Source organism: Acartia tonsa, chromosome 7 (assembly GCF_053477335.1).
Source record: "Acartia tonsa isolate MP-2025a chromosome 7, ASM5347733v1, whole genome shotgun sequence".
In the NCBI taxonomy this organism is placed as follows: Eukaryota; Metazoa; Arthropoda; class Copepoda; order Calanoida; family Acartiidae; genus Acartia; species Acartia tonsa.
The window spans coordinates 48634607-48644442 of record NC_137266.1 but is presented as its reverse complement, the minus strand read 5'-3'; the positions used below and the strand labels follow the sequence as shown (position 1 = coordinate 48644442).

Here is a 9836-nt window from a genome sequence, read left to right as displayed (position 1 = left end):
GCCACCATGACTTCAGACGCCATATTTAAAATTAAAAATAATAAACAAGGTGATATTTGCAATTTCTACAGCCCAAAAATTACTGAAATGACACCTATCTTCTTGTGATCTGTTGTGAACCAGCCCAAAAACCGAACAATCAGAATCTCACAGTTCTGCCATTCCACTCTGTCATTAATACAGGTACATTTCAGCATCACATAAAAATGTAAAAGACAATTTCCCAAAACCAGACAAAATAAAAATGTTTACCTGATTTTGATGGTTTACCACTATAACTCGATATTATGATTTAATTGCTCACAATCTCAGTTCCAACTATCAACTGGACTTAACTTTTATTGTAGATCAACTTTCCAACTTACTAGCTTAATAAGCACATATTTGTTATTAAAATAATTAAACAATAATTTAATGAATCTCCATTATATAAACATATATATAAAACTTTTATATTTATTAATCTGCACATGTACCACAGGACCTCCTACTTGAGATTTAACCTCCTCTTTGTATCTCATTTAGCTACTGACCCACTCATTTTAATCGTCACCACTTTTTCAGGCAAAGATAGCAAATGGAAACAACTAATCCAATGGAAAATTGACCTCATCAACACTCGTTCCAGCTTTAGAAACAGGTACTACAGACTCAACAGCCATCATATATTTAAAGGGAGATATTTCATACACAGTCCCTTTAAAACAGAATTCAACATTGACTTGAATGATACATAATATTTTTTTATGTTCAATCCCTTGAAGGAGGGGGTGATTCCCAAAAGGCGCTAAATCATACAAAGCATCCAAAAACTTTTTGACCAAAATAAAAGGCCCACCGTAGAAAGACTGTAACTTCTTGGACACGTCACTCTTAATGCTTCCTTCTGTACTCTGTGTTTGTTTTGAACCTCCAAATATAGTTTGGAATTTGTTAAAATTCTCTTAATTATATCCTCCATATGTTTCAGAAATTCCAAATACGACCAAAAAACGAATAACCTGTCCTCGAGCTCTTGGAGCAGTTAATCACCAATGTTGCCACAGGTAATTTTTTTTTTTTTTCCAAATATTTCATGATTTTTGTCTACTCTTAAAGCTGCGTACAAATTCGGATTCTTGAAAGGAACTAAAACGGTGTCCACCCCCAATCCTTTCATTACCCCCTTTTTGTAACTCTGTCAGATCTCAAAGCCCGAAATAAATTATAGGTAGGTACAAAATTCTCCAAAATAAACCATAGGTAGGTACAAAATTCTCCAAAATAAACCATAGGTAGGTACAAAATCCTCCAAAATAAACCATAGGTAGGTACAAATTTCTCCAAAATAAACCATAGATAGGTACAAAATTCTCCAAAATAGCCTTCACTGCTGTCTCAGTCTTAGCATCAACTAGCTGACACGTAAATATATACCTGGAAAATAAGCTAAGCAGATTATGATTAAAACAAACTTAACCGTTTGTAATAATTAGTGAATCCCAAAAATTTCTGTAACTCCTTTCCTGTCTTAGGCTTGCCCCAATCCTTAATCCGTTCCAAATATGAAGGATTCATCTTCAATCTGGCGGCACTAATAATATGCTCCAGATAGTGGCATTCTCTAGTCAGTAAACCACACTTATCCAGATTCCATTCCAGGTTGCCCTGTCTGAGAACCGGAAACAACGTCTGCAAATGTTCTACATGCTCCTCTGGACTAACCGAAAACACAATCAAATCATCCAGGTAACTGATACAGAAACCATACATCCCTAGTGAAATGGATAACACCTTGTCCATCAAAGCACAAAACAAGGATGGCGCGTTGCAAATTTTAATAATCTTCGGTTTCAATTCTGGATTTTCCTTAATCATCTGATTTTCCTCTAACTTCAATTGTTGAATAATAAACTGTACTCGCTCATGCATTTTCTGTCCTGACAACTTTTCTGGTTTCTTTAACACATTTTTTGTTTTCTTACAGGTGGAATCCAGATTGTCCATGACAAAACAGTGCCCCATCTTCACATTTTTAAGCAAGGTAATAGGTTTTATCGACGCATCAACTACGTTAACTCCTCCTTTATCCCTGACAGAGTAGGTTCAGCCACTACCTGTTATTGTAAACAAGACTTAATAGGAACAGATTCCCCATGAAATTCAAATTTATCCACTTTCAAACAAATATTAATTTTATTTTTCTTCAGGAAATCAGAACGGAGATTCACCAACTTGCCTGTTACCTCAGGTACATAAAATATTTCTGTAAACACAGCTTGATTCCCACAAATCTAACTTTTAACTCAACATATCCAATAATATTAACTTTCTTTTAATCTACCGAATAGGCTGATAACTTAGCAGGACAGAAACCAATTTCATGTTTATCAAAAATTTCTCTAGATATTAAAGAATTAAAATTATTTCCTGTATCAACAATTCCTAATTCCTCCACTGTAATATCAGCTCCTGGTACAAAAACTCTAAATCCGCGCAAATAGACATTTTTCTTTCTTTATCTTCAAGACTTCACGATCCCTTTAAAGCCCTAGTAACTTCTGCCACCGTTCTGTCGGATTAAAATTTCAATGTCATGTTATAAATAATTAATGTATATATTTAATTAATTAACTTCAAATTTCAGATACAAAGCCATCAATCTACAACACAGCAGCCAGCCCTCCGCCATCCACCAGCCGCCATCATACTGATCGACATATTATGTCATGCACAGCCTGCAGAACACCAGCCCCTCGTGACTAGACACCAAACTCCTTGCAACACAGGTAAGTACCCCTCAAAGGTTTAATATTCATTAAAACTTTATTTAGATACCTACCAAATTTTATACACAATAGTACTAAATGTATTATATAATATATTGTTCCCATTAACAGTTACTAGCACCTCCACACATTGACTAACAAAAACAGAAACTTCTTCACAACATTGAAAGCCATTATCCGAATACAAAACAGCAAAAATTTTCAAATTTTACATAGCTTAAAAACTCAATTACACTAATATAACCTAGATATAATATATGTGAACAAAGAAACAATATATAAAATAAGGTTTATACATCGAATCAATCATCACACTACTACATAGGATATTGATAATTGAACCTAGCCATTTCAGCAATCATAGCCTCGTATTGTTTTTCATCTCTGCTTTTTTCAGAATCCACAGCCGGCCCCCTCTGATTGACTGATTTCTTCAGAAACTGCTCAGGTATCACCCGATTATTAGGCACTCCAGGCCCCTCTCCCTTTTCATTATTGACCGGAAAGAACTTAGCCTTGGTCTTACCTATGCGAGAATCAGGGGCAGGCGGCTTACCATCCCTCTTCTGCCAACAATCAGCCACTATATGTCCTTCTTTCCCGCAATACCAACAAATCATATTCTTAGCCTTCGAATTCCAAGCCCCAATCACATTCTCAACTTGATCCCAAGGGATATCATCCTTTCCCTCAATCCAAGCATTATTATCGCCAGTCCCGGTTCTGTCAGCCAAATTGGATACATGCACCTCACTAATCACAGGCCTAGATTTCACCTCCCTAGATTCTTCCAATTTCAACCCTTCCATAGCCTGAGAATAACATGACGTCACATTTTCAGGTGAAATGTGTCCAGAACGAGCCCAGCTGATGTAATGTTGACCTCTACGAATCAAATAAGTCAAGAATGAGCTATAATCCTCCAGGTAATGCATAGATTCAACAAAGTTGGCCATATCTCTAGCTAAATCTGTAAACATTAAATTCTTCGCCACATTGTTATAAAAATCACGCCAAGATTGTTTAGAAATATGACCAGGATGCATAAGTCTAAACAACCGTAATTTCTCATTAAAGAACACATCCACATTCTGACCACTCTTTTGTTTCAGGGCGTAGAAGAATTCAGTAGCCGATTCTGTATCTGCAAACGGTATCACCAACCTCCTTATCAACAGGTAATAACCTAAAGCACTCAGGGAGGCATTAGCCTCCGGAGTAATAAGCCTCCCCATTTTCTTTCCCTTGCACTCAAAAATCCTATTGTACAACACATCCTTGAAAAGCATGGGATCCTCCAATTTTGCGAACCGAGCAACCCTCCACAAGGACAAAAAATAATCCTCAAAATCAATATTTCCTTCCCAAAATGGAGCGTCCCGCACAAAATCACTGTCCCACTTGACACCCCTTACCAGACAAAACTCCTTAAACTGTCCCTCTACAGTCTGCTGACTGACACTGCCGCCGGCCACCTTTTTATAGGCCTTAAGCACTTCAGCCCTTTCCTCAATTAATGGAAATATATCCAACAATTGATTCTCATATTCGGTCAGACAACTCTCACGAACATTCATCCAATTTCCATTCCCAACAGGACCCAAAAACTCAATCTGCGAAAACTTCAAATGTCCAGGAGCACTTTTCACCCTTTTAGCCTCAAAATTTGTAGAATCCAATTTAGCCTCCACACTCAAACGATTAATGAAAGATGTATTAAACGAATCATCTCCCGTCGCTTTGACTGCAGATACACTAGCCCCCATACTTGTCTCATACAAAAAACCGCTAATATCTCCATCCGCTGGCAATTGCGCCACCTTTTTCTTAATAGTAGCCAAATCAACATCATAACCTAACTTCTTATGCTCATCAGAATTCTTGAATTCTTTCACCTTATTCTCCAGCCGTTTATTCGCCGCCGTTAACTTATCCACCTGACCTTTGACAGTCGTATGCTCCTTTAACATTGCCCTAACATATTTTTTTATGCTTTCAGGCACAACGTCATTCTCCACCTCGCCCAACGCCGACTCCACATTCGCATTGGCACCTGCACCAACATCCTCAGCCGCAGCATCTTCCTCCTCCCAATTATCAGGAGTTCCATCATCATCCTGACTGTCAGTCTCCCGAGGACGTTTAGGCGGCCGACCGCGCTTGCCTTCATTTTTGCCCCGCTCTCCTTTTTCTCCATCAGCCATATCCGAGCACTGGAACTAGATCCGCCGTGAAATTTAGATCAAAAGAGTTAAAGAATGAAATTCCACAGAAACCTGAAATATAAATCAAGTTAGAAATATAAAAATTAAAACAAAACTGTGAAAAAATCCGAGATAAAAAAATATCTCAAAAAGTGATTGACTTCAAATTAAACACCACTTCCCCCACCCTTAACTCAGCAGCAGGTCTAAATAACACGTAGCACAATAAGACTGCGCCAAATGTGATATAGACAGACTTACATAAGTTAATGATAGAGTAGACTTAATATTCAATTCAAAATGCAAACAGATTTTTAAGTATTTATTATATTGGATTAAATGCAGTTTTTGAGTAAATAAGATTATGTATTGATACTTTATTTATAATTGATTAAATATGTTAATAAGTCAAAACTACTGATTATTTAAAGCTGGAAAGTTCTGAAGTAGCAGGATGTCTGCCTGTATATCAGGACACCAAGCAACAGAATAACTGTCTGTTTAATTAATACAAATGTATTAATTAACTATGCACTATGCAGGATGACTGTCTGTCTAATTAATACAAAGGTATTAATTAGCTGTATAACTCTGAAGTAGCAGGATGACTGTCTGTCTAATTAATACAAAGGTATTAATTAGCTGTATAACTCTGAAGTAGCAGGATGACTGTCTGTCTAATTAATACAAAGGTATTAATTAGCTGTATAACTCTGAAGTAGCAGGATGACTGTCTGTCTAATTAATACAAAGGTATTAATTAGCTGTATAACTCTGAAGTAGCAGGATGACTGTCTAATTAATACAAAGGTATTAATTAGCTATATAACTCGGAAGTAGCTGGATGGCTGTCTGTCTAATTATCAGGACACCAAGCAACAGGATGACTGACTGTCTAATTAATACAATGTATTAATTAACTATGCACTTTGAAGGAGTAGAATATTTGCCTATGCAAACTAGCTAAAGTAGTAGAATGTCTGTAAATAGCTGTATTGGTCTTAATAAAGACTCGAACCCAAACCAGATAATGTTCTGTGTTAGGACTCTCAATATCAACTGACTAACTAAATAAATGTTCTCTTAAAAGTTCTCTTAAATGTGCTCTTAACTTTTACAGAGCAATAAAGAGTAAATGATGTTTCTACTTTTAAGCCAAAACTTAAAACTGAACTATACTACTAATTGCAATCTTATTATGCAAAACAAAGAAATGTCTACAGGTCGAAGCAGCTTTTAGGGCCTAAAGTTATGTAATACTTTTGGCCAATTACTATGTATACTGGCCTGTCATTGGTCATATGTATTGTATAACGTCATTTTTATTAGGCACTAAAATTTGTGTTACACGAGTTATTGTTAAAAAACTGATTCTTACAGGTCACTTATTGAAAACCTTAAGTAAAAAAGGTTATTGATTTTGTTGGGTAAATTTTTAGATCAAATAACATAACAAATTGTTAGGTTATATAAAATTAAACCATTGAAATGACCCAGAGATATTGAACTGTATTAGTTTAGTTTAATATAAAAAACGACAACACAACCACTCTATATTAAAGTTTATTTCTAAAGATTAAGTTATTTGAATTTAGGATGTTTCATAAAAAAATGGAAAAGTGTTTTTTTCACGAGAAAAAGTATTCGTATAATCTATTAGGCAAATTAATAAAACATCTTACCGCAAAAATATTATTTTGTTTGTGAATAATATGATTAAAATCTATTTTATGTTATTGTTTAAAGTTTTGTTATGGATGATTGTAAACTGTATAAAATTATGAAAAAAATGTCTAAAAAGGAAAAGACTAGTGTATCAAATACTCTAGCTTAAATAATAAAATTTTCTATGAAAATAAATGCTTTATAGATATTTTAAAAATACTTTTAAGTTTTCATTTAAAAAGCGTCATTGGCTAAAATTCCCGATTATCAAACAATCGTAATTTTTAAGTTTGCTGATTTACTTTTACTTAATCTATAAACAACCTCTGGTTTTTGGGGATTTAGACTAAATTATATTTGGGTTGTGTGAGTAAGCCGTGTCTAAACTTTTTTTATTTCTTTACACAATTTTATTTCATTGTCTAATTACAAAAAAAACATTTTTTTCCGATAACGCTTTTAAAATGAAAATACATATTATATTTTCTATTGTAAACATGTCAAATGTGATCTTATTTAATGTGTAAAAATCTTTGTAATTTCAATATGCTTTCCATTATCATAATATCATTTTTTTCACACTTTAGTAATTCGTTAATAACCATAAAAAATATTGATTTTTGTCTGTCAATAATAGCATAAAAATAGGACCGTTAGGCCAAATTTAAGTTTAAAACATTTTGCATTAATTTTTCATCAATTATTACTTAATCAAAAAAAATATCCATCCAAAAAAGCTAATAGTTTGATTATATCAAGCCATTTAATTTAATCAAATATCTTAATTATATTAAATTTAGTCAAAAAAGAAAAGAAAATTAAATAAAATATTTTAAATATTACTTTCCTAGGCCTAAATAAAAATAATAAATTTTGGTAGAATTACTAAAATCGTCCACCTCCAAATCGTTGGTTTCTCTCATCAGTTTTTTTGTCCCAAAGGACTAATTTCAAAAATAAATTCAAGTAATCTCTTAAGTCTTTTTTTTATCTTAAAACCAAGAAAGGGTTAGGTGCATTTATAGTTCACTGATATAATGGGGGATTTTTTTAGTATGATGAACAAGAAATAATAAAGTTCATTTTATGTTAATTCATAATTTGCTGTATCTCTGTATAATGCATATAAAATATTATATATAAAAAAGTATACCACAAAAATATTTAAAATAATTATTACAAATACAATTAAAAGTTTTAAAGAAAACAAGGATTTTTATTATTGAAAAGTAAAATGAATCATTTTTTTTCAAGAGCCAATTCTATATATATTTTCTTGCAAAATATTTTTTTTAAAATGCCAATTAAAATATTTTTGTGGGATGCTTGAATATTGTTTTCCTGATTGTTGCTTTCAATGCCAAATATGCCAGTGCTAGCCAGTGCAAAATGCCAAGTATATAAAGTGCTGTCTAAATAATATGTTGGCATTATCCATTTATGTTAGATTGATCCTTTTTAACCTACCCCCTTTATAATTTCTTTAGGATTTATCTTTTTTTACTGAAAAAATAAAGGGTAGGGAGGTAGTAAAGAGGTAGAATTTAATGTAAATGGATAATGTCAGATGTAAAAGTTTCATGTTGTGCCAAAAAATAAACATTCTTAAATCCATATTTGAGTTATTTTATTTTAAAACAAGTAAGATTCTGTTCATAAGTAGAGCAGCAAAAACAACCTGACAAAAATAAATGGGTCTACTAGGATAATAGAGACAATTTTTCTTTTTATTCACTATTGTAAAACAAGTAAGATTCTGTTCAGGAGTAGAGCAGCAATAACAACCTGACAAAAAATGAATGGGTTTAGATGATTGGTCCCTTTTTAGAACCAATAGAAACACAGTGTAAGAACAATCAGGGCATATTTTTGTTTAGAAAGTTATAGAAAATGTACTATTTGTAGTCTGATATTACCTTTTAAATTGATTGAATGGTTATTTAGGAATCTGCTATTTACAATGAAGATGTAGTATTATAAGAACTAGTCAGTTGTTTCTAATATTTAACTAGAAATACACAACGAGATACTATTGCTTTACATGTTATGTGTTAGATAAAAAAAGCAAGCTAATTTACTACAAAAATAACTTATTACATACATAACAAAAAATGATTAACTACATACATCTTTTCTTCTATCTCGTTTTCTTCAATATACTTACAGATACCAGAGAGAAAGGGGACAATAGTCTGTGTAAAAACATTAATCCTCAAAGTTTTATAACAACGAGTTTTTTTATTCGTTGGCTAACAACCTTTGGGACTTTTACTAACTTTTGATTGGTTGGTTCATATAATTGGGTGTCCAAACGTTTTAACGACTAATTTTAATTTACAGAAGGAATAATTTTGTGTAGCATCATTGAGGATGTACATCAATATATCAGCAATTGTCTTATCCCTTGAGATCCCTGTTTCAATATACTTCCACATACACACACAAAACCTACAAAACACATATCATAAGTAGACAAATATTATATATTTTTAGTGTCCATGCAAAATATCCAAATTTATGAAATATTAAAATTATATACAAAATAAGTTTTTTTCAATGCAGTGTTTTCCTATTATATAAATATGCAATATTCTTTATTGTTTTTCTTTAATATCTCGCTAACCCCATCAATCGATTGAGTTTCCATTTTAAGAAAGCTTCACATAGATATCGGTATGGATTTTCGGTTACTTAACTGCCATCTAACCTCTAGATTCCTGGGATGCAGCAAGTATATAGATAAAGAAATATCAAAAAAATTGCATTAGCTTTTCAATAGTGTATTCATGTAAAGAGATGAGATACGATCGTTTGAATTGAAAGTTTCAAGTATGGCAGGCGTTCTACTTTATTCCTACCGAATTAAACCTACTACTTTTATTGAAAACTTAATTGTGTTATTTACTGTATTAATTACTATAAATAGTATGCCAAAGGGGAGTTTAGATGCTTAAAATAGCCTGACACCATCCTAGGACCCGTGTGAAGCTTCCCAACATGGAGAACTCAATCAGTTCATTAGGTTAGCAAGATTAGATACTGATATTTTGTAATTACTGTAAATTACTGGCATAGCAGCAGTTGATTAATGGCATAGATTTTAAAATGAATGAGATATCCTACAACTAAAAATCAGTTGTTTTACTTGGATACCTGTACATATATACTTATTACCTTAAGTGACAACACATAGTAGAAT

The 9836-nt window shown here is 32.8% G+C and overlaps 1 long non-coding RNA gene across 1 annotated transcript; it reads left to right on the top strand.

Moving 5' to 3' along the window:
• On the top strand, positions 1-5352 carry LOC145323891 (uncharacterized). Its single transcript, XR_013881129.1, has 11 exons — positions 1-183; positions 565-640; positions 971-1046; positions 1642-1728; positions 1967-2023; positions 2190-2230; positions 2627-2768; positions 3166-3216; positions 3610-3694; positions 3881-3946; positions 4768-5352. It is a non-coding gene; the product is annotated as an uncharacterized LOC145323891 (long non-coding RNA).
• Positions 5353-9836: the final 4484 nt, after the last annotated feature.